This window comes from Cuculus canorus, chromosome 13, assembly GCF_017976375.1.
Source record: "Cuculus canorus isolate bCucCan1 chromosome 13, bCucCan1.pri, whole genome shotgun sequence".
Taxonomy (NCBI): Eukaryota; Metazoa; Chordata; class Aves; order Cuculiformes; family Cuculidae; genus Cuculus; species Cuculus canorus.
This window is the reverse complement of record NC_071413.1, coordinates 19,412,602-19,436,201: the sequence shown is the minus strand read 5'-3', so window position 1 is coordinate 19,436,201 and position 23,600 is coordinate 19,412,602. Positions and strand designations below refer to the sequence as shown.

General features: G+C 37.8%; 1 long non-coding RNA gene across 1 annotated transcript; it reads left to right on the top strand.

Moving 5' to 3' along the window:
* Positions 1–9,972: 9,972 nt before the first annotated feature.
* LOC128853480 (uncharacterized) lies at positions 9,973–18,920 on the top strand. Its single transcript, XR_008452022.1, has 3 exons — positions 9,973–10,421; positions 11,308–11,394; positions 13,384–18,920. It is a non-coding gene; the product is annotated as an uncharacterized LOC128853480 (long non-coding RNA).
* Positions 18,921–23,600: the final 4,680 nt, after the last annotated feature.

Here is a 23,600-nt window from a genome sequence, read left to right as displayed (position 1 = left end):
TAGTGAGTTCTTTCACAGTGTCATGTGAGACCTAAAACCCGGATTGTAACCCAGATTATAACACATGATCCATGCTTCAAGCAAGTAGAATGCATTTTCTGTTCCTAAATAAAGTTTAATATTTTTCATCTGGAGTTGGTTTTCTACTGTCAGCAAAAAAAAGACCATGGATGCAGTTGTATATTTTTGAGCAAGTTTTATCTCTAAACAGATTTGTAACTAAAACCAGAAATATCTTTTTATGGGAGACAGCTGGTTGGGAGATTAAAGATACCCAGCAAAGGAGGGGAGTTCAAATTAACAAACATTCCTAGACAAGGAATGCCTGGGAGCATTAGCAAGCTTTTAGCTTGCGACCTAAAAACATATCTAATCTCATCCATGGGTCTGTACTGATGGGTTTCACTTTGTTATTTGCTGATAAAGAAATCTTTGAAAAGCTCATTGTGGAGCCATAACTCTTTGTACATCTTTAAGTATCAGACAGACCCTATAAATATGTCAGCCTAAAAACCTCCAATTGCACCATCAGTCGGGGCTCAAATGGCGTCAAGCAGTTAGATTTAACAGACCTCGCGCTGGTCAAGATTTGTTGGTACAAACTGTTCTGGGTCTTCAGCAGCTTCCCAGGAAGCTTTAAAGTCCTTGAGCAGTCTCACAGAGGGGTTTCACCGCAGCAGATGTTTTGTTCTAGGGAGAGCAACATTTGCTCCCTGAAGAGCAAAATAGCTGAAGATGAGCAGACAGGAATCAGCTTGTCCGCAGCCTGCCCGGTGTGTCAGTCGGGTCAGAACAATACATTGTCTCGGTCATTGAAAGCCCTTTCTGTCACAAAAAAATGCAAGAAAATTTGCATGATGTTCCTGCTGGTATCAAGATGGTAGGTCTGAAATGGGAGTTCCTACGTACAGTTTTAATAACTGCACAGAAAGTCTTCTCTCTAAAAGGAGGCAGTTGTTTTGTGCAGCATTTGAACAGCTAGACCTCGAGTTGTTTGACAAAGCCGGTTGAACTTTTCTCATAAAGTATACAGTAATCTGTCATTCAAAAATAGTTGGAGGATGCCTGTGCATATTGTATTCTGTCTTTTCTTGTTTAAATATTATTATTGGGAATGCTGCCAATTTCTAACAGAGCAATTGTTTGTTTTTAAATCAGTATAGTTACAATTGGAATTGTGTTCATCCTTCGCACTGTGTTCATTTTTATATGGTTTTTCAAGTTTGTCTTATAAGGACACATCTTCTGCTGGAGTCAGCGAGCTCAGATTTACCGACTTCCAGTTGCACTAGGACAGAATCTGATCTACATACACAAAATTTCCAGAAATATTTGGGCTAAGGACAGAAATAAAGTATTGGCGTTCTTAATATTGACTGCTTTGAAGCCAGATTTTTGTTTTCGTCTTAAGCTTTATCTGCTGCATGATTGTGGTTTTGTGCTCTATCTCATACACACCCCCTAAAAAAATCGAAGGATGGAAAATCCTGTCCTCGTTGTAGCTAGTTAAATCCAACTTTCTTCATATCCATATGTTCATCACATTGTCTTTACTTGTTGAAAAACCCAAGTTTGCTCAGAAAGAATGAAGAGGAGAAAGGACAAAAAAAAATATTTATTCTGACAGCTAATAAATGCCTGAAAGTGGCAGAAATATGGGCAGTATGCGACTATCTTTGTGGTGCAGGTAAGAACTTGAGGAAGAACTTGGGGCACGACCCCAGCTCCCCTAGGAATGCCTAATGGAAGGGATGTAGGTGAACACGAACACAAACGAGTTGTGATACTTTAGCTCTCTTCTCTGATTTCTTGTCAGTTGTTTCACTTCTGTGACATTATTTCTCCTGTTCCACTCAGGATTCCAGGTTCTGCGTGGAAGGTATTTTATCCTTATGTCTGATTGTGACCGTATTTGCCTTCCATGAAAAGAACAGAGGTTATTTCAATTTTGTACCCAACACAAATGCTAAGTCTATATGTTTTGGGAGATTTCTCATTACTGGCTTTGAGATAGAAAAACAAACTACGTGGTTGGTGAAAAAGATGCAAGTTAAATTTTGAAATGGAAGATTTATGAGATCCTTACATTTTGGTCATCTCAAATCATAGATTCAATGGATATTGTTTTTGTGATTGTGTTTTTTTGCAGCAATATATGAAAAAATGTGTATTTAGGCACTTAGACGTCTATTTTAAGGGTATTTTCCTGCAAAATTGTGATTGAAATATCTTGGGGGTTAAATAAGGCATTTTGGAACTGTTCTATTTACTTTTTAAAGTGGATTGAACACAGGTGTTGTAGCAATTTATGCTTTCACCTTCATAGTTAAAATTATGTATATGTATTACAAAATTGGAATTCTGTCTCTGCAAATCTGTTTCTTTCATAGCTTTGTGAGAGTATCATCAGTTTAGATCTCTCTCACACATGTTGGTGATTATATCCTAACAAGGAAACATTTTTCAAATTCATAAGTTAAAAAAGGGGGAAACAATGTAGCTGATTCTTCGACCCAAGAACGTAATTTGAGATTTGCTTTATTTTGACTGGAATTCTTTCTTCATTATGTGCAATTCTAATCCAGAACACATTTTTATTTCCCTCAAATTGACATTCTGTCAACATATGCTTGGATGGAGATCTGCAAAAAGACTGAAATACATTGTGAAAGCACAAATTTATTTTACATAAAGATAATATTGGTGAATATCTTTTCTGTATATTTATGCCCTTTTCATACTCTTTTCTGTTGGTTTTCCAGTAAAAAAAAAAAAAAAAAAAAAATGAGATGGAAGGGACCTGTAAATTGCTTGATATATTTGTCTTCTGCACAGTGATATTCACTAGGGATTTCAAAATGAGATTTTTTTTGTTTGGTAGTGGCCTTGTTTGTTTGAGTTTTGGATTTCTCTTTTGTTCTTTAGTGTTTTTCAATTATATAATTTGTCTTTTCCATTCGCATTTATGCTCTATTAACTAATCTTGGCAAGTCACGTCTTAGACATTTCTGTAGATGGCACTGAATTCCTAGTTTTATTCATTCTAAGAGCATACCTTGAGTGCAGCCTGGTACATGCTTTTGTTCGGGAAAACATATTTTTTGGATTAAGAAGGCAAAAATGGGATTTTTTTCAAGCAATGTTTGCTTTTTCAGTATGAATGTCCTTTGACTGCCTAGTACACGCTGTAGAACACACAGTCTTTGATGGTGAGGAATATTAATTCTGAAAATATCAGCCATAAATCCATTAGGGGACTAATTGTATAACCTGTATTTAAAACAAAACAAGAAATTAATAGACCTGTTTTGCTATCTTGTTTCTTCTCCATTAAAAAGAAGAAAACCAAAATCGCTGCGGAGAACAATGACAATAGCAAGGAAAAGAGCACAATGGAGGACATTCCTTCATCGTGCAGGCATTTATGAAGGCGTGTATGTGTGTAGCGCTTAGACAGCAAGTAATCAAAAAGTGGTTTTAATTTCAGGATTGGATGGAACTATTAGATTATCTGTTTTGACCTTTTATGTGCAATAAATATTGCCCTTTTCCTTTACTGTACTGGACCCCATGATGCGAATGAGACGATGAACAAGAATAGCATGAAGGCGAGAAAAGATGAAGGCACCAGCCTTCCTTATTTATTGCTGTGTTCAATTATCCGCTACAAATATATGTCCTGTTTGGATTTGTCTAATTGTAGCGTGTTTTATGTCAGATATGTTTAGCATTTCCCTGTCAAAGTTCGCTGTCTGTTAAGTTCACTGTGTTCATCGAAGAATTTAATATTATTCTTCTGTAAAAAATAGTGTTTGGTCTGGCATGTCTTCCATTTGTCACTGAAAGTTCCTGTTGCCACTGTGACATTTCTGAGATAAAGGAACAGTCTGTGCGTGCAGTTCTAGCTACAAATCTAACGCTTTAATTCTAGTCTTGCTTGCATTTTTCCGTGTCTTTGTGCAGGGGGTCTGGTTTGAATAATGTTTCCCAAGTCATCTCTTTGTGCTATCGCATCTTCTGGAGTCCACACCATTTTCAGCCTGCGTAGTCAGGTTAAATGAATTTTCTGATACCACCTCCGTGAGTGAAACTCAAATATTTCCTTAAAATGAACAGTCAGCAGAAAGATTCTTATTTAATTTCACAGTTCCATTTATATGCGCTGCTTGTTTTACATGTTAATATTTTCAATGCTTTGCAACATTTTTGCTAGTACTTTCTTAGCTGTAATACTTATCAATTCTGTTAAGATGATGTTTATACTCTGCAGATCTGATATCATAAAAGTCCCTGGTAATAGGTAATATAATAGGATATCCAGAATTACAACAAAACTGAAAAGTATATATGTTGGGCTTTTTTCCCCCTCATGGCAGGGCTACGTCCGCACCAGTATTCTAGTACCTTCTTGTCACCTTATCAGTGAGAATTCCAAGGAATATTAAGTAATTTGTATTTAAGTGTTGAGGTGTACAATGGACTAAACCATTGCTGTCATATAACCAGGTCTAGAGTTATGCGTAGAGCCAAAATAAGTCATTGGGAGGAAGATGAAATTAAGCTAAGGATTCCATTTCCTGTCACTGAAAAATAACGAGTGTCATTGCAGTAACAATTGAAAGTGCTGCAAATAACAGAAAATATATTCTTATCATACTGGAAACATTAAGAAAGTGATGTTTAAAAAGAAGAAAGCACCCTGACATTAATGAAAAAAAAAAAGAAAGAAGATTATATGCCACATTATTGATTTAATACAGTTGTTACAGCTGTTTAGTGGGTACTGAAATGGTTAGCTGAAGGTTAAATAAGAGTAGTAGTAAAGCAGAAAGAATGAAGAAAAAGAAGACGAGGAAGAGGCAGAAAGATGTGGAAGTATCTTATCGATAGCCTGAATCAATTAGTTTTTTCCCTAGGAGATTTTACAAGATATCCTATCATCATCCATAATTATCTCCTTCTCCTGCAATAGTTTTTTTCCTCTTTTCTAGCAGCCAGACAGCTTCTAGCATCTACAATGTAGAATCCAATTTATTTTTATGTTGTATTCTTCATTCAAGGCATAACAAAATGCTTTTCAAATAGAGGCAGCGTTCCATTTTTTTTCATAAAATTTCCATTACTGTTTTCCCCAGTGAATTTTCCCAGATGGAAGCACTGTTCACTATAGCACTAGTCCAAGACATGTAACGTATAGATGGGTTTGGATTGGATTAGTTGATACTGCTATATTGTAGTGAGCAACTCAATACCAACGGGTCACAGATGGAGTTAAACTAACAGGAGATTTTAATAAGAATGTCTAAACCAAACATTTCTTCGTTGGATGTTTTACTGTGTTCTGGTGGATATTTTAGCCCGTATAAATCCTTTAGTGCTGTCAAAGTTTGAGGATTTCTTTGGCTTCCTCTAGGGAATCTGTAAATGCTGAGACTTATGACTACAAACCCTCAAGATAATATAGAAAGTTTTAATCATGACTTGTGGGGCATGTGCTGTTGATTCTCATGCTAATAAGTGAGACATTTTATACCAGAAAAATTCAGAGGATGGAATTGGCCATGGTGCAGTTTTTCTGGTTCTGTGCGTCGTATGTAACTCAGGTCCTGCCATGGCCTCTACTAAAAGGATTGGGGGAAAATGGAATTTTGTAACCCTGGATAAGTGACTAAAGGTGGAAAAAAATGTTTCAGCTGAAGTGGGATGGATATTACAAAGTGAAGACATGTTCCTTCGGTATCTCTGAAAGAGTTCACATAGATCAGATCAGAAAAGGCAAAGCAATTAGGTGTATCCCACCTTTTGTGCAATGGAGAACATAGGGAAGGTAGGAGAGAGGAAAAGTAACAGCTGTGTAAAAACTAGAACAATAACTTTTATCCAAAAATCTGTGGAGCGCTGTCCAAGAAAAAATGATAGGACATAGTGTTTATTTCTGCATTGCCTACCATATTATTTTTAATCTGCTTAGAGAAAAAAAGCATGGATATGTGTTTGGGGATGTACTGATGGAGATCACTAATTTTTCTGTTCTTGATCTTCTGGAATGTTTTAGTTTAAACACTATCTTAATGGACATCTTACCACGTTCAAAGTATGGGTGGAGAAAAACAGGGCTAAATTTCCTGCCAGAAGACGTTGAAGTGTATGGACATTTTGAAAAGACATGGTTGGGTACAGGCACTCCTGCTCCATAGTGGTGGGACTGCAGTGTAGAGTCTGACTAGTTCCCAAAAGGTTCCCCAAGGAACTGTCAAGAACGAGCTCTAACTAGTGTTTTCTGAGACTAAGGAGTGATTTCAGTCACTCAGTTAGAGTTCTAAATATATAGAAGGAGCTTCAAGGCTTCCATATGTTCCATGTTTCCTTGACTGGAACCTATACAGCTGAGAGTGTATTTTCTTGTGAATTTCTTTGATTAAGTGAACACGGTACCTAAAAATCAAGAAAAAAGTGCATTCTAATGTGTTTACATTAACAGTAAATGTAAGAGTTAGTTGATAAGCAAACATTATCTTTTTTTAAAGTGATACTTTAAGCAAAGCTATGACAAGCACTATAAAGGAATAAGCCCAGGGACTCCTAAAATAATATTTTATGTATCTCCAGATGGCTGTGCTAAATGATACAAATAATCATGTTAACCTACTCACTAAAACATTACCATCAAAGGGTGGTGTAATGATTAAAGACAGTAGGTTCTCATGGGTTTGGGTTTTTTTACAAATCTGATGAGTTTCAGTGCAATTTACTTAGAATATTCTGGGATTTTTTTTCTTATTTGGCTTTTTTTTTTTTTGCTTTATATTTGAGGTGTTCTGCCTGAAGTATTATTCTTCCATACTAACAGGAAGAGTATGGCTAGTTACAGTGGTTTGAAAAATGGCATACTTTTAAGATGAATGGCAATTAACACCTTTTTATTTTAGGATTCTTGTAATATCTCTTATTTTTCTCCTTTGTACTTTGCCTTGTAGCTATTATCCTCATGGTTTTATACTGTGTTTGATGCCTTACCTAGTTTTTTTTTCTGTTGTGCAATTCAGACATCAAATGTTTATGATTTTTAACTTCAATGTTATATTCATGCTGGTTTCTGTCAGAGAGTCTATACTTTGAACAGAAGCAGCAAAATGTAGTTTCCTTCTATACCTCCTGCACTTTATGTTGTTTTATTGGGCTCCTTGGACAGTGTTTCATGTCTCCAAGTTTTATTGGAGGTTCAACACTTTATTTTTTATAATCACATTGTGAAGTGGAGAGGGACAAGGATCAACTTATAAATAAAGAAACAGAGTATTTCTCTTTGCCAGTGGCATAAATGTAAATTAGTTTAGTGGCGACTTGAAGAATAACAGCATAAGAAGAGAAATGTGTTCTGGATCAGAGGAATGATCCCAACAAGTAGCTGTGGAAAGCAAATGGTACTTTAAGCACCATTAACTTCCCCGTGTACGCTGTGGTCTTTCCATAAAGAGTCGGTATTCTGTAAGCCAAGAACCGGCGGACCGCTGGTTCTTATACATTCCCGAGAAGATGGGAACTACAGGCAGTTGTGGGGTGGGCACCTCAGTCAGAGCTTCTGGAGATTTTGGTGGTTTAGTCTCCTCTGACGTCTGAGCAATAGAATATGTCCTGTATGTTCTGCACTGGTCTGTAGATGGGGAATAGAGTCTGAATGGCTGCAGAGCATGGAGACTCATCTGCTCCCTTATTTGTCCTAGTATGAGGAAGGGAAAGAGAGTAGGTTGATTTTACAAGTTTGAAATGTTTGTTTTGTCTTTGGAAATGGTCTTTCAGAAAGCATCAGTCACATAGTGTTCTGTAACAAGATTTTTTTTGTGTTTGCTTAGACACTGTACTAAGCAAACAGGTGAAGGCCAGGTTGCGGTAGCCAGATGTACCTCTGTGGCGTGGCTCTGTGATGGAGAGCTAGCCCAGGAACAAAACCCTCACCTTGCTCAGCCTGCAGGATTACTGCAATGATCACCCTTTTGCAGATGGGATTAGTGCTGTGCTAATTGTTCCTCTGAACGATGAGCATCTATGTCCAGTGTGCTCTGGTGACTGGTCAGGGTCAGGATGAACAGCAATGTCATCTGCTTGTCACCCTTTGTACATAGCATATGCATTGTTTAATTACCCCAAACCATTTTTTTAGAAGAGCTGAGGATGCTGATGATTGTTTTCCAAGACATCAAAAAAAGCAAAAGTAAAAGAAGCTGCTCCCAAACTAATCTATTATTCTGTTAAGAGTAACAAGCATGTACATCCCAGTATAGTCTAATGAAAACCTTTCCTGTAAATCCGATGTGATGTTTCCACAAAGAATTACTGTTACCTTGAACATTATCAAGGCAGAATGGAACCCATCATTCCTTAGCGGAATTTACATAAAAATGAAGTGATTCCGCCCCCGTATTGTAAGTAATACAGTAATCTACTCTTTATACTCTTTTATTTTAAGCCTTTTCTAATGTGTTGTAGAATACAATGCACTCGATTTCAATAAACTGTTTCTTGATAAAAACAAGGAGTCTGATAGAGCTTGTCTGTAATTGTGTGGTGTCAGAAATAATGGGCAGAATATTCTGTACGTGAAAGCTGGCACAATTTCATTGACTTCCAAACAGTTTGGTGAATTAATACCAGAATTTAGCAGCTGTAGGTGTATGTGGAGACTGGACAGCACTGTTGAAATTAGTGGACTGGTTTGGGTTTAACTGGAGAAAAACAACTAGAGCTTGATCCTCTCCAAGCAGGAACAAATGACTTCAGCTGCAATCAATAAAAGTGACTTTTATCCAGGAGAGATCCAAAATCTTTAATTTATATACTTTCTCTCTGCCTCAAAACAGTAATAAATAAATGCAATACAATTCAGGAGAGGGGAAAAAAAAACACAAAAAAAAAAAACCCCAAAAAACTAAAACCAGAAAGAAGCAGTTAATTATGATTTATAAATGTATTAACTTGCTGAATATTCTAATGAACTAAAGCAAGAATTCAATTTCCATGCTATTCAGCTGAGGAATGTTGCCCGAAACAGCACCTATGGAAAGAAATACCTGTCAGACCATGGTTTAAGATCAATAAAAAATGTAACCTTCTAAACTTTGATGTCATTTGCTTCTTTTAGATAGGTGAGTAACAGTGACAGCTTACCAGCATACCAGCAAAGTATAGGTGAGACTTGTAAAGAATCATTAATACTTAATCAGTAGGAAACATCAGTGGCAAAAGCCATCACTCAGGCACAACTCTGCCCGGTGAAGTGGTTCGTTAGAGCTCTGTAACTGCTGGGGAGCATCTTGTGATGCTTCCCACAAGTTTGTCTGCATGTGCAGATGCTGACGGTAGCAATTCTGCTGCGGTATCACAGTGGGTAAGTTGGTGTGGCTGTATGGAACTAGAATCTCTCCTTCAGCAGAAGTACCACAGCCCCATTATTTAAATGACATAGATCTCAAAGTGGATCTGTGTTGCTTGGAATGGCAGAAGAGAAAAAATAATCTCAGTTTTCAGCTAATACTGAAGACGTTTTGGAGGAATTCAATGTACTTGTTAAGTTAAAGTGCTCACAGAATTTGGGGGAATGTTAAAATACAGAGGGAATGAGTAATTTTTTTCAAAAATGTTATTTTTAGAGTCATGGAACGGTTTAGGTTGGAAGGGACTTTACAGCCCATCCAGTTCCACCCCCTGCCATGGGCAGGGACACCTCCCACTAGATCGGGGGCTCCAGCCCCATCCAACCTGGCCTGGAACCCCTCCAGGGATGGGGCAGCCCCCACTGCTCGGGGCAACCCGGGCCAGGGCCTCCCCACCCTCATGGGAAAACATTTCTTCCTGAGATCTCATCTCAATCTCTCCTTTTTCAGCTTAAGAGATTTGCTTTTTTATTTTCTGTATGCATATATATTTTTACTTTGGCACTCTTTCTGTGCAACATTCTTTAGAATAGCACTTGAATGAACTGAAAAGAGACAATTCACTTGTGCAGCATCCCGGAGGAGAGATGCTCCTGAGCTGCAGCTGCCGCTCACTGAGGTAGATGCTGAACCAGGCACAGGATACATGTGCCTGCACTATGCCAAGCTGTAATTCAGACGCAGTTCTGTGTGTAGCAATGACTTCTTAGGACTGGGAATGCAAGAATATAGTCCTGATACTTTCACTCCCTGGACCCAGGTTTGGCTCTAATAGTAACAGAAGCAATAAGTGAGCTATTAGAATCATAAATGAATTCGTATGTAAAAGTGCCCTTTCCTAAGGCGCTTTGTTTGATGACAATGATAATACCGCTTTATGTTATGATGAGAATACTTTGCATTTCTTTGGCATCTTTCATCACAGGATTTCAAAGCGCTTTACAAACGTAATGAATCATGCCTCACGACACCCTATAAATAAGACAAATGGTAAGTCTTGTTATAATTTTTTTGTTAAGGAGACAGATTTTTAGCATTTATGTTTAATGAATCATATAATGGTTTGGGTTGGAAGGGACCTCGAAGCCCATCCGGTCCCACCCCCTGCCATGGGCAGGGACACCTCCCACTGGATCCAGCCTGGTCTTGAACACCTTCAGGGATGAGAGTTATGGAGTTATGGTATTTTATTTTTTGAGTAGACAGTACATTAATATATTAGCAAGTCCATAGATTGTTTAGCCAACATTTCATTTTAACGTAGTTGTTCTTCCCTCTTCATTGATGTAGATCACCTTTCTATAGAGTAGAATGGTTGGCAATCTGGTTAGATTTGCTGCTCTTGTTTCCTTTACACTTGCAGCTGCTCGTACTTCAAAATATTTCAAAAAAACTCCATTGGAAGCACACTTTAATTTGAACCAAAGTTCCCCGTCATTAGAAAGAAGCCACATGTAATTCTTCCATGTGCTGAGACAAAGTTTCTTCCCAGATCTCAGCCATCATCAGAAACTGCTCTATTTTTCCCCCCAGTCTGAGCTGGTAGCACAAAGCACAGATTGTTTACTGGCTTTCCTGTGTTTCATATTGCTATATCTGCAATTGGGACAAACGTGTACTTTAGACATATAGATAAATTTATTTTTTTTCCTGAATATCCCTTATTAAGATTACATAATAATAAAATACTTTGGTTTTCTTAAGAAGAACTGTATTATATAATTGGAAGCAACATTTAATACAAGTATTTTCCTCTTTTTTTACACATTTCCATGATTTTCTAGTTAGATATTTTATATATTTATTTGTTATATATTATCTAGTTAGATTTTATTGTTTATAATGAGGGATTAACTAATCTCTCTTTGCTATTTAGATAGGTTTTCAACTATGTATTTTCAAGGACTTTGATTACAATACAATATTTTGATGACCAATGAGGCTTACATGTTAATTCCATCCAGTAAGTGTATAATGGTGTGCTAACCTTGTTATCTTGAACATTGCACTGCTTTTAATAGAACTTAACTTAACCACCCCCATCAGTCATCAGGTGTCATGTAATCCGCACCAAGAATAAATTGAAATGTGTGCTTGGACTCAATTTTATCATTATAAATGTTTGGCTTTACACATCTTAACTGCGGCTTTTTCACATTTTATTGCCTTTTACATATCGAATATGTATGAAGATTGATGAAAATAGGCTGTTCTTTTTTTTTCTGGGAATATGTAAATTAAAAAAATAATATATTTATACTGGATACATTAACCTGAGAACTCATCCATAAGCTCCTGGAGAACACAGACACAGAACTGCTTTATTATAAAACCAGTAAACTTCATAATTTGAAAGTTCAGTGCAATACTTTTGTGCACATCATTATCGTATTAATTGACGCAAGCACTCGTAGGTGTTCTCAATAGAACTTCTTTAAACTGAGCAGTGAACTGTTTTTTTCCATTTTGTGAGCTGAATGAAACAGTTTAAACACGTAGTTTTTCTCATTGAAATGTAACTCAAAACATTTTTTATAGTTGAAGTAAATGCTGTGTTCTGGGGCATTGCAGCTATGTTTTAACCATTTAGCCTTGAAAATTTAATTTTAGCTGCATTTCATTTGGGTTTACATTTATAAATAACATTTTCACAGATTTTGTTTAAAAGATATGAAAACAGTGTTTTGGCTTTTCTAAAGTGTTTCCTTTTCCCAATTCCTCTCAATCAAACCTACACACTGGATTTAATGTCTATTTACCAATAATTTGTTGTTAAAACTTTAATTTAATATTTTGGCTACTAACAAATAAAACTTCAAGCAACTTCATTATGGAAATGAACATTCTAAAGTGTAGCTGATAAAAAGACATGCAAATGAAGGTCCAAATTAAACAAGGCACTGACTATTCCGTGCTGCGAAGAAATATGATTTTTGTTAATTGGCATTTTAATTGGAAATTTATAAAAGCTGAAAAGCCAAATGCTTTGAAAGGTGAGTCATTGAGTGCCCCGAGGGCTATTTGATTTAGGACAGGGAGGTGAAATGCATGGAGGCCACAGGTATAGCTTCAGACTGTGCAGGCTAGGAATGCTGTACTGCAGAAATAGTTTTTATTTCATGGCCTACTCGGGAATGTCATGTAGGACATGCTTCAGTACCTGTATATATTTCTTGGGGTTTGTTCTTATAAGGAATAAAAAAATACCAGTATTGCAACTTCACATCTAGAGAATGACGTTACATTGAAATTTGAATGTTTACTCCGTTCTTTTAGTTCAGGCTCTTAGCCTTTATGTCTGATTTCAGGCCATAATTGCTCTGGGCAATAAAAATAAATTATTTTGTTCTGTACGTGCATTCCGGTTCCATTTTATTTCAGAAAAACTGCTACATAATTGTTTGAAATGTGAAGTAGAGCATTGTTACAGCAGATCATCCAAAGAATAAAAAAATCACTTCTGAAATAGAGGAGATGCTCTCTTTAAGGTTTTTCCTCAGCCAAATTTAAGGCCTGCAGATTTGTAGACTTCTTCAAATTAGCTCTTTATATAATGTTTAATGCCTATATGTCATTTAGATTATTTAAAATTCTGCTCTTGATTACAACGTACCTACTTCAGTTACTGCAGCAGATCCCAGAAAAGAATGATTTACAGCCCTTGATTTTCAGCGTTAAGGGTGCAAAAAAGGGTATGTCTACTTTGTGGGGATTTTTATTCAGTACTTTAGTGTATAGAACCATTATAGTTGTACTCAGAAAATCAGCTTTGAGTCTAGTCATTTTGTACCTACATGCATAAGAACATTGAAAGGACACACAAGATTCACAGCTACACACGTGGTTTGGGAATGTGACATTAATGTCTTCTCAGAATCTCTTACCTATATGACAGCACTAGAACACAATTAACTGTTCGTTGATCAGTTCTTTGGGATTCTCATTTTTTCAGGAATATTTATCAACTGAGCCTGTGACTTTCAGAGTATCAGAAGATGGATATTGTGTCCTCTTATGCCAGATGAGATATTAATTTGAATGAAATGAAAATCATCCTTTGCCTCAAGAGTTACAGATGAGATTGTTGTGCTCATCTCACTGATGCTTTTGGAGTATGCTGCAAATCACAGTTACAAAGATCTGAGAGAGCAAGGCTCCAGACAAAAATGAATTCTTCCATTAGATTCTACAGGAAGAGTGTTTAATGAATGAAGGAAAGCAAGATGAAGCTTCATCACTGAAATCAATATTCAGACATGAAAGTGCTGTGTATTAGTCTTGTACCCAGGAAAAAAGCAAAATAACTCAGACTAAGATACTGAAATGTCTTCTGAGTTGATTTTAGTATGAGTCTATCATGGACAGGGATTAGGTAGCCAAATGTGAACCCTGATATCAAAATACATATACCTGTGCTTTAAACCAATATTCACAGTTCTACTGAATGAGTGGCCAGAACAGCGTAAACCTATAAACCTCCAATAGCTGAGGTCAAATGAATCCAGTAGTGTACATATACTCTCATAAATGCCCTTGGCATTCCCTTCTGCTTGTTTGTAGCCTTGCTTGTCCTCTTAAGTCTTCCTTGAGGTTCGGTTCCTCTGCCAACTTTCAGGTCCTTCAAACAAGTTCTTTTGGCAGCTGTAAATGCTCTTATCAGGAACTACATTTGAAATTTATCCAACTCTCAGACAGTTGTAAAATCTTGCAAATTGAAAATCCTTGGATCTCCTGGGATATCGCTGTTTAAGATCATGTTTAATCTCCTTGTAATATCCTCTCAGCAGTTTGATCCTGATCTTAGGGTGATGTAAATTCAAAGTAACTCTCCTGAAGTTAATGCAAAACCTAAGTTAGCCAATGATGTTATTTTGGATTTATGGCATGAGAACAGAATCTGGCATAGCATCTTTATGTTTTAGCTCATTGAAATAGCAAGTGTAAAAATTTCTTAATCATGTACTCTTCCTTATCCTACTATCTGAAAGGTTTGTTTGCTTTATTTGAGCTTGATCTGAAGACTAATAGCATTAATAATTAATCAATTAAGTTCACTGGCTTCTTTACCTCATCTGTTTGTCTATTTGTTTTGCAATTCTCCTATACGGTCTTTGTTAACTTTTCAACAAAACAGATACTGAAATGTTACAGGAAGAGTATTAGTTTAATTTCTTGAATCACTGCAATAAAAGAAAAAAAAAATCTTCCTTTTCACTGCATGATAAGGAACTTCAAATGTTTGGGCATATTTTTTTATATTGGTTTCATTGGACTTTTGTAGCCATCATTACTATCAGTATTAATATTATAATTAAAAGGCTAAAAAGTCCATGGATCCAGTCTTTTCCTAAACACGTGAGCATGTGTAACTCTTGGGGACCCAAGGGTGTTTATTTATCAATACTATTCTTAAATTCTTGATTTCTGGTATTCTTCAATAGAAATTTTCAAATCCTATAATCTACCACGAGCAGTGCAATGAGATTGAAACTTTGAAACCAACTCTATTATCAAACTGAAGAAGAAAATACCTGGGCCTATAATAGAGCACCTTCTACGTATGGCACCATAACAATCATAGAATCATAGAATGGTTTGGGTTGGAAGGGTACCTCAAAGATCATCCAGTTCCAACCCTCTGCCATGGGCAAGGACATCCCACTGGATCAGGGGCTCCAAACCCCATCCAACCTGGTCTTGAACACCTCCAGGGATGGGGCAGCCACCACTTCCCTGGGTAACCTGTTCCAGGGCCTCACCGCTCTCCTGGTGAAGAAATTCCTCCCTATGTCTAGTCTAAATCTGCCCCTCTCCAGTTTATACCCATTGCCCCTCGTCTTATCCCCACAAGCCTTTATGAACAGTCCCTCACCAGCTTTCTTGTAGCCCCTTCAGGTACTGGAAGGTCGCTCTAAGGTCTCCTTGGAGCCTTCTCTTCTCCAGGCTGAACAACCCCAATTCTCTTAGCCTGTCCTCATACAGGAGGTGCTCCAGCCCTCGGATCATCTTTGTAGCCTCCTCTGGACCCGTTCCAACAGCTCCATCTCCTTCTTATGTTGAGGATTCCAGAACTGGACACAATACTCCAGGTGAGGTCTCACTAGAGAGCAATAGAGGGGCAGAATCCCCTCCCACGTCCTGTTGGCCATGCTGCTTTGGGTGCAGCCCAGGACACGGTTGACATTCTGGTTGGTGAGCCTAGAAGTTAAGTTGTAAGAGGCAGATCCGTGACTTTATTTGCAGAAGTCTAGGGGAGACTCCATTGAAAGAATTGCATTTTAAAGTCTGAGGAATCTCTTAACTGCCTCATTTTAGCACCTTGAAGGTATGCTCTTGACAATTTAGACCAGTATCTTGGTCCACTCAGAACAGATCTCATTGCCTGTTGTAGAATACAGAGCAGGCAGCGATGGAAGAGGATATCCACTTCTCTATGAAATGCTGCAGAAGGCACCCCTTTCCAAGAACATGCTTAGAAAAGCTAAGGAGTCAGAGTAATGAATGCATCCCTAAAAGCAGAAAGCAACTACAGAGAACCTCCTAGGGGTTAGTATGTAGGAGAGGGTTACAGGTACTGCTTTCCATGGAAATGAGTTCATCTAGATGCTAAACAGTTTAGTGAGGGCTCCTTGCACTTTCCTAGACTGCAGCAGTGGAAAATGGAGAAAGATGAGGCTCTCTCCGAGCAGGTCTTATGGAAATGAAAGCATTTTCCATGGATTAAGTGCTCTGCAGATCCAGAACATATGTAATTTTCTCCAATACTCCTAGGAAAGAGCAATTCAGATGTGTTAAATTGTATGAAATGCTTATGTGAAGCATTTCTTTGTGTTGTATAACCTGAAAATAGGCTGAAGAGGCCTAGTCCTTGTGGAAATTCACATTAGTTTCTTTTTTAAATATGTAGTTTTTCTTCCTTTGTTGGTTAAATTAATGGGGATGGTGTGTTGGATTTTCAGAAGGAATATGTTTTTCTTCTAGTTGTGTTTGACAGTGTGGCAGCATAGTTTGAGCATGTTTTCCACTATTTTTTAGCACCCACAATATTTCACTTGGAAAAAAAAACTGACATTGTTTGATGCTTTAAGCATCTGTGTTAATCTACCTTCTGATTTTGAAAAATGGAAGGGTAACAGTAACACATCTCGGCTATTGAATCAACAGAAGATTTGTGGGTCTTTTTTTTTCCTTAAAAGCTGAAAACCAGTACCAAATATACAGAACAAATAACCAAAAGCATCAAATGACCGAGGAATAGGAATGCGTTATACAAAGCTGCATTTCTCAGTGGTGTCATGAAGTACGGTGACAACAGAAATTTTATGTTTTAAAAAGGGAAACATCAGAAATTAAACTGGCATCTAAGCTGTAAGTCACATAAGAAACGTTTAGATTTGTGTACATGATTGTTGCTGTGGTGTTATTCCTAAGACAGTGGTAGTATATTTGTAGTGGCTGCTTGACTGCATAGACTCACAGTGGATCTGTGTGATAAGCTGAGCCGCGAAGCTGAAGACTGACCCACCAACACATGCTTTCTTATGAACACTTACTGCTTGGTCAAAGGGTCAAAGGAGCTCATTCAGCCTTTTCCCATGGTTGGATGGTGCAACGCAGCAGACCTAAAGCTCTCAGAAGTCAGTGCAAAGCCTTCCCCAACTTCTGTAGCCATTGGACATGTTCAGTTGGAATCTCCCATCTCATGATCCTTCAGACATAGAACCCCAATGTTTGTAGTGATTTCTAATAGGCACCTAAAGAGATCATTTTTTTCATGGAAGCTTGTTAGATTAACTATCTAGACACGAATTCAAAATAAATATATATCTGAACTTCCTGAAGTAAAGCCTATCTTTTTCAGGCATGCCTCACATCACCTCTCTGAGTGTGATTTATAACCATTGACTTGCTTGTATGTGGAACTAAAATGCTATGTAATATTGGTTTCATGTTATTGGAAAATACAGAAAAGGTATCACCAGACTCTTTAAATAATTATCTGGAATAAAACAAAATGATACTTTACTATACACGGGTTTTATAAAAAATAACCTTTTACTTACTGATCAATGAAATTTTAAATCGCGTGGCAGATTTATAGTAAAGCAGTGCCATCTCATTTTTTCTTAAAAGTTTAATAGCAAGATTGTTTTCATGTTGTGTGATTGATTGTGTGAATCATCTAATGTTTTCTGTTATGACAAACTCATTTGACAAACTCTAAGCCTGTTATATTTTTATCTTCTGATAAAAGCAATATTAAAGACTTATAATCCTACAGACTTTAAATAGTCAGGCAAACCTATATTTCTTTTTATAACTTCTTTTTTACTCCAGCTCATTAGAGAAAAGTCATTTCGTTATTTTTTCAGTAGCAGATAGATTAACAGATTAACATCTGTTAATGCAGTCATGGCTTATTTCTTGGTTCGGTGTTATGTACGACTTAAAGCAGAATTTATGGCTAAAGGTTTATAATTTTGTCATTATTTTGCTAGTGTATGTACAGCAGCTCAATTTATAATTGTTTACTGAACTCTTGCAGTCGTGATGCTGATTGATCTCCTGGATCCGTGCAACATGTTTATTCATACACTGATGTAGTAATCCCTTTAATTATGGCCCTTGTATTGATAGATAAGTAGCCACCAACTCATAGTACCTGGAATAGCATGGGGACATACACAAAAATCACAAATAACAGTCTGAAATACTTGAGGCGCATGCTGGGCGAGATTGACTATCTCAAGCTGCGGGCATTAAATGAAGAAAGATCTTTGTGCTAGATGAGCATGGCTGCCTGGTGTTCATCAGTACAGAAGGGTTAGCAGCTGAGATTATGGGAACATCTTTCTCCTTTAAATCTTCTTGGGCACAGTTTGGGCTATTTGCAAACTGCTATTAGACATACCCAATATACACATTAAGAGTATTCGGAGCAGAGCAGAAGTACTTGCTATCAAATCAAATGTGTAGTCTTTAAAGAAAGCACAGGAAAATGGGAAAAAAAAGTAAAATTGTAAAGACAGTGTATTTTTTCCTTAGATTTTGAAAGAGGCATAATTATTAACCGTACATCCCGCATAAAATAGATGGCACTCAGAAATGGAATTAAGAGACGGAATTATTACTAGTTATTCAGCTATGCTATATCTCACTGTCAAATGGTGTGTGTACAAGCTGTGCATGCTCTTTAGTAAGATGCAGTGATTTGTTTCAAACTTGTTTTCTAATAAAATAAATTCTATAAGCTATAAGTTGAATACATTAGAAGAATAGATTTGGAGGCCTCATCCTATTTGACAGCCTATGCAGACTGTGCCATACACATAGATGTGTGTGTATGCAAATCTCTATATAAATGCATGTATTTCTTTTAACGCACAGTGTCAGAAATAAATGACTCTCGAGTTCCTAACTAAATAATACCTTATCTCAATGAGAAATTTAATTTTCTGATCTGTATTTTCAAAAACCCATTAGCGAAAGACATTGATATATTAAAAAGTTTATGAGGTCTGTCTGACTCACCAGGCCTTTTTCTTCCCCTGAATTCTTTTGCACTGTAATTTTTGGATCCTAGGTTGGAACTCTGTAGAGTCTATAGTTCTAAATCTACATTGGTCAGGAGCCCCTTTGCATACAGTATTTTTCAGTTAATGTCCTTACGAATACTCTTCCCTGCTTATCTACTTCATTATTCTAAAAACCACCCAGCTAGGGCTTGGTCGTCCTTGATTGGGTCAAATCTTTAATGCAAGGCAACCAAAAGGCTGTCTCAGTGCCTCTGGAGATTTCCCAGGCTTGAGGGAACCCTCCAGACCATAAAAGCTGACTAGTCCAGTCCTCCCTGGTCTTCAGTACACCACGCTAGAGCTGTGGAAGTGGGATCTTGGCGAGAATGTGGCTGCATCCTTACTTACCACAGCAGGTTTTACAAGTGGAGATTCTGAGGGTTGCATCAGGGTACAATGATCTCCAAGCTCAGTGACAGAAATGTTTCATTGCCCATATTCAATACATGCCAAACTACTTCCTTAGATTTTATAAAGCAAGGTAGCTCTCCTCATCAAAGCCTTAATAAAAGCAGATCTAAGGTTTAAGTTTAAAAGGTTTCTGAAAAATGAAGAAAAGTAGACTTCTCTTCTGCTGCAGCCTAAATGAAATTGGACTCCTTTTGTTGTCTTTTATGGGTAGGCAGCTGCTTGTTCTGTGGCCTCATCCTGGCCACTTTTGACTAGAGATGAGGATTTTAATCTTCTCTATGAAAGCAAGTTAAAATGTGAAATGCCGTGAAGGCCAGGTTCCATTGGTAGATTAATGAGTTTTATTTTGCTCTGAATGAGAACTTTGTAGTGAACAGGGAAAGGAGATAACCAAGCCCAAAATTTGGGTTCCTCCTTGATATACCAGGCACATCAGTCTTGTATTTGAAGGTACCACTCAGAATAGGTGATTCAAGTCCGCAGCTACTGCACTTCCAAGAAGCTCTGTGTGCACATCTGAAATTGAAAAAAACTTCCCCCCCAAAAAAAAAAGCCACCTGCATAGCACTGTTTATAAGATTGTAGTGTTTCCATCATTCAGTTTGGTTTTTGCTGTAATCTTCTTCCCACTTGAAGATTTCTTTTTCTCTCTCCAGGTTTCAGTGCTTAAAGTATAACCTCACTGGAGTAGCCAAAGAAAGATTTTTTTTGCATTAACTTTGCGGAGATAGTTTCTGTATCAGTTTCTTTGTGTAGAATTTTTATAACCTCAGTGTTCTTGCCTTTGTTTTGACCTTTCTCAAGTAAACACATGTTGTTATATTCTTATATTTCTACATAAAAGACGTTTGTTGCTGGAAAAAAACAGCTTTAGATACCAGCTGCTTTGAGTTGTTCGTTCTTCATTGTGTAGAGCCTTGGTTCCTTGCCGCAAGACACACACTTTTGTTAAGTTATACTCTTCTTACACACTTCTCACTCTGCTGGTATTGTGGTGTTAATTAGTTTGCAGGCTTTTGACTCATTAAGAACCTTTTTTTTCTCTCGTTCAGTCCTACTCAGCCTTCACATTTTCACATAGGAATCCAATTTTGCTTTTTTTCATTAGCAAAATAACAGTAAAACTGAAGGGGGTTTTGGACAAAAACTTTGTTCAGGCTATGTGGAATATCCTTTATTATCAATCTCTTCTTCTCTTTCACTGTCTCTCTTGCTTCTTCCTGAACTCCCAGCTCCTGCGGATAGCAATATGCTGTTTGTGTGCCGTTTAAATCTCTCATATTTTCCAGATGAGAAGAAAAGTGAAGGAAATTGCAGGTCTGTTAAAGGTAGCCAAGAAGGAAGACAGTCTGTTGGAAGCCATGTGGGAAAAGGGCCTGTAGGGCCTGGAGAAAACAGGGTCAAAAGATGGAAAGAAGTTTCTTCTTTCATATTTATAGATGTGCCCAATCTATTGAGTAAATGGGACATTGATAAATTCTTTCAAATTGTGAAAGGCTTTTTGGAGTTCAGTTTCTGAAGTTCACAGAGCAAGATTTTTCGTGGCCCCTAATACAAATGTTCAGCTGAAACATATAATATACCTGCTTATGCTTCTTTCATGAACTCAGCTGCAGTGTTCCCTAGAACAATGATTCAATTAGCAGAAGTGCATGTACCCCTTCAGATGCTTAGAAAACAAATTGGCTAGCTTATTTTCAAATGATAAATGGGTTAACCTACCAAGCAATGAGCAGAATTTTAACAAATTTCAGATTCTGGAAGCTCACAGTAGATAAAGAAACCTTTTTTCAGGCTTCCCAGATTTGTTATCACAGATGTTCTTAACCTAAATATATGGATATGCAAAAACAAATACTGTTTGAAATATGTATAAACTTCCTTTATTTATGTCTGATGCTGATTTCATTCTGACACCAGGTTTGAAGCAGCTGTAAATGCTGACTCCAGACCTCACTGTGCTCCCCTGCTGTTGTGCCACGACTTCCGTGGCAGCGGGGTAGCTAAGGCCTGCTTTTCTGTTTACAATTAATGTTTTCTGAAGAGAGGTGGCAACTGTATTTAGAAAGATTTCCCAGTAGCTGCGCTGATACTGTCCACATTGCATTGGGCAGCCTGATCCAGTGTGTCCCTGCCCATGGCAGGGGAGTCAGAACTGTATGATCTTTAAGGTCTCTTCCGACCCAAACTATTCTGTGATTCTATGATTCTATGATTCTACATGGGCTTCAACATGCCATTCATGAAGTTACCATCTAGCCTAAGGCTTCATAAATGAAGAGTCACCAACCAGCAGAAATAGTCTGCAAAGGCAGAAATTTGCAGTAGAGCATCCACTTTTCCTTGACTTCGTGCACGGTAGGAATGGCAACATCTGACGTGGGCAACCTATGAAAATCTCCTGCCTAACTTTGCTGTGAACTGCTTAAAATTCAGTGGAGTAGTTCTGCAGATGTTCCAAGGCACCTATCCTCTCCGCGCCCTTCTCTTTTATGCGACCCACTGTCATTTCTTGTGCAAGTACTCTCTGCAACAGTTCTCCTGAAATGATGGCCGGTTAGTTTGGAACTGCTGGAATGGAAACTATAATGGCTAAAGGGAATATACCAAACGTCGTCATTTATCAGCATCATACGCTGATTTTGGTTTGACCACTTCTGATTTTCTGTATCCAACATAAGAAGTAGGTCTCATTTCATCTGACTTGCAGATGGTGGTAGGTAGGTTTCTGGTCTGAGCAAGTTGTTTGGCATACAGAGAGACATCTCCAGCTAGTGGCCTGGCTCAGTTAGAGGGACTTCTTTTTGTTAACATGGAATGAACTCTTACTATACACAGCCTGTCAGATACTCAGTTTTAAAATGGCTTAAGGTAGGTGAAATTAATTCCACAGTAGTTATGAATGTAATCAGACTTGAGACCTAGCCAGGGGTACAAAAATATAGATTTCAGGAGGAGTTTTGCTTTAATTTTGTTTGCAGATAAGGACTATCTATAGATCCTATAGAAAGATGAACAAACGAAAGAAGAATAATAGCAGAATCAGATTAGTTTACAGTGGGATTTCAATGCAGAAGGAAGGGGGCAAACAAGCCACTAGCCAGATCAGATGTTACTACACTCATTTGTTAACACGCCTCCTTCAATGAAATTAATGAACTTTGAATGAATTAATGATCTTTCATTATAGATCAATATGCTCTTTGACTAGAGAATATTATGGGTACCCATTATTTATGCTTAAATAGATTGAAATTGCTTTCACATTTCCTTTATATTCAAAAGAATCTGATCTTGGTATTTAAAAAAAAAAGGGAATTACAGAAATCATCCCCTCCACCATGCTGCTAAAGCCAGCAAGAGAAAGGAAAATGTTCTCAGCCAACTGCCCAGCTCTGGGCTTCAGCTTAGTGGTAATTCTGGCAGAAGTGCCCTAAGTAGTACTAACCACAGTGGATCCATAAAGAAAACAAATGGTAATTCTCATACTAGTGTCACAGGAGACTGATGATGTCCATTAAAGGCAATGGATTTGAACTGTGACTATATGGAAATATTTTGAGAAAGATTTCCCTTCCTCTTAGGTTTTCTGTGTAAAACCAATTTATTGACAAAACTTCCAAATTAAGGTGTGTTACCCTCCTTCCTCAGCTACGTCTCCCCAAAAACATTCTTGGGTGATCCTTTATGTGTTTTATTTCTCTGTGGCAATTTATTACTCCTTGAATTTTCTATCAAAACCCACTCCTAAAATTAGTTTTCTTGGCATCACTATTCCTATTGAAATAAAGCCCTGAGTATAATACTTCAATACCAATTAATTAGCTGTCTCGTTACCTTGTGCTTTTGGCTCAGCCCAGGCTATTTGTTGAGTGTTCTCCGTGTCTGTCCCAAGCTCTAGGTTTTCCACACCAGGCACCTGCACCACTCAACCTGTTTGCTCCCGGAGTCTGCTCCTGGATGCTGCATCGGTGCTCAGGACCCTTTGTTTGCCTTGAAGCCCTCCTGCCAGCACCCTTCCACCTCATGGTGCGTGCAGGCCTTTCCCTGGTGAATAAAATCGGGAATTCTCAACATCTCTCTGCAGCAAAATTTTAGCCTTGATTCTCCAAGGCCCCCAGCCCTGCAGCCAGGAGGCTCCTGCTCTTTGCTTGGGGCTGACACCAGGCAGGGCTTGCTCCTC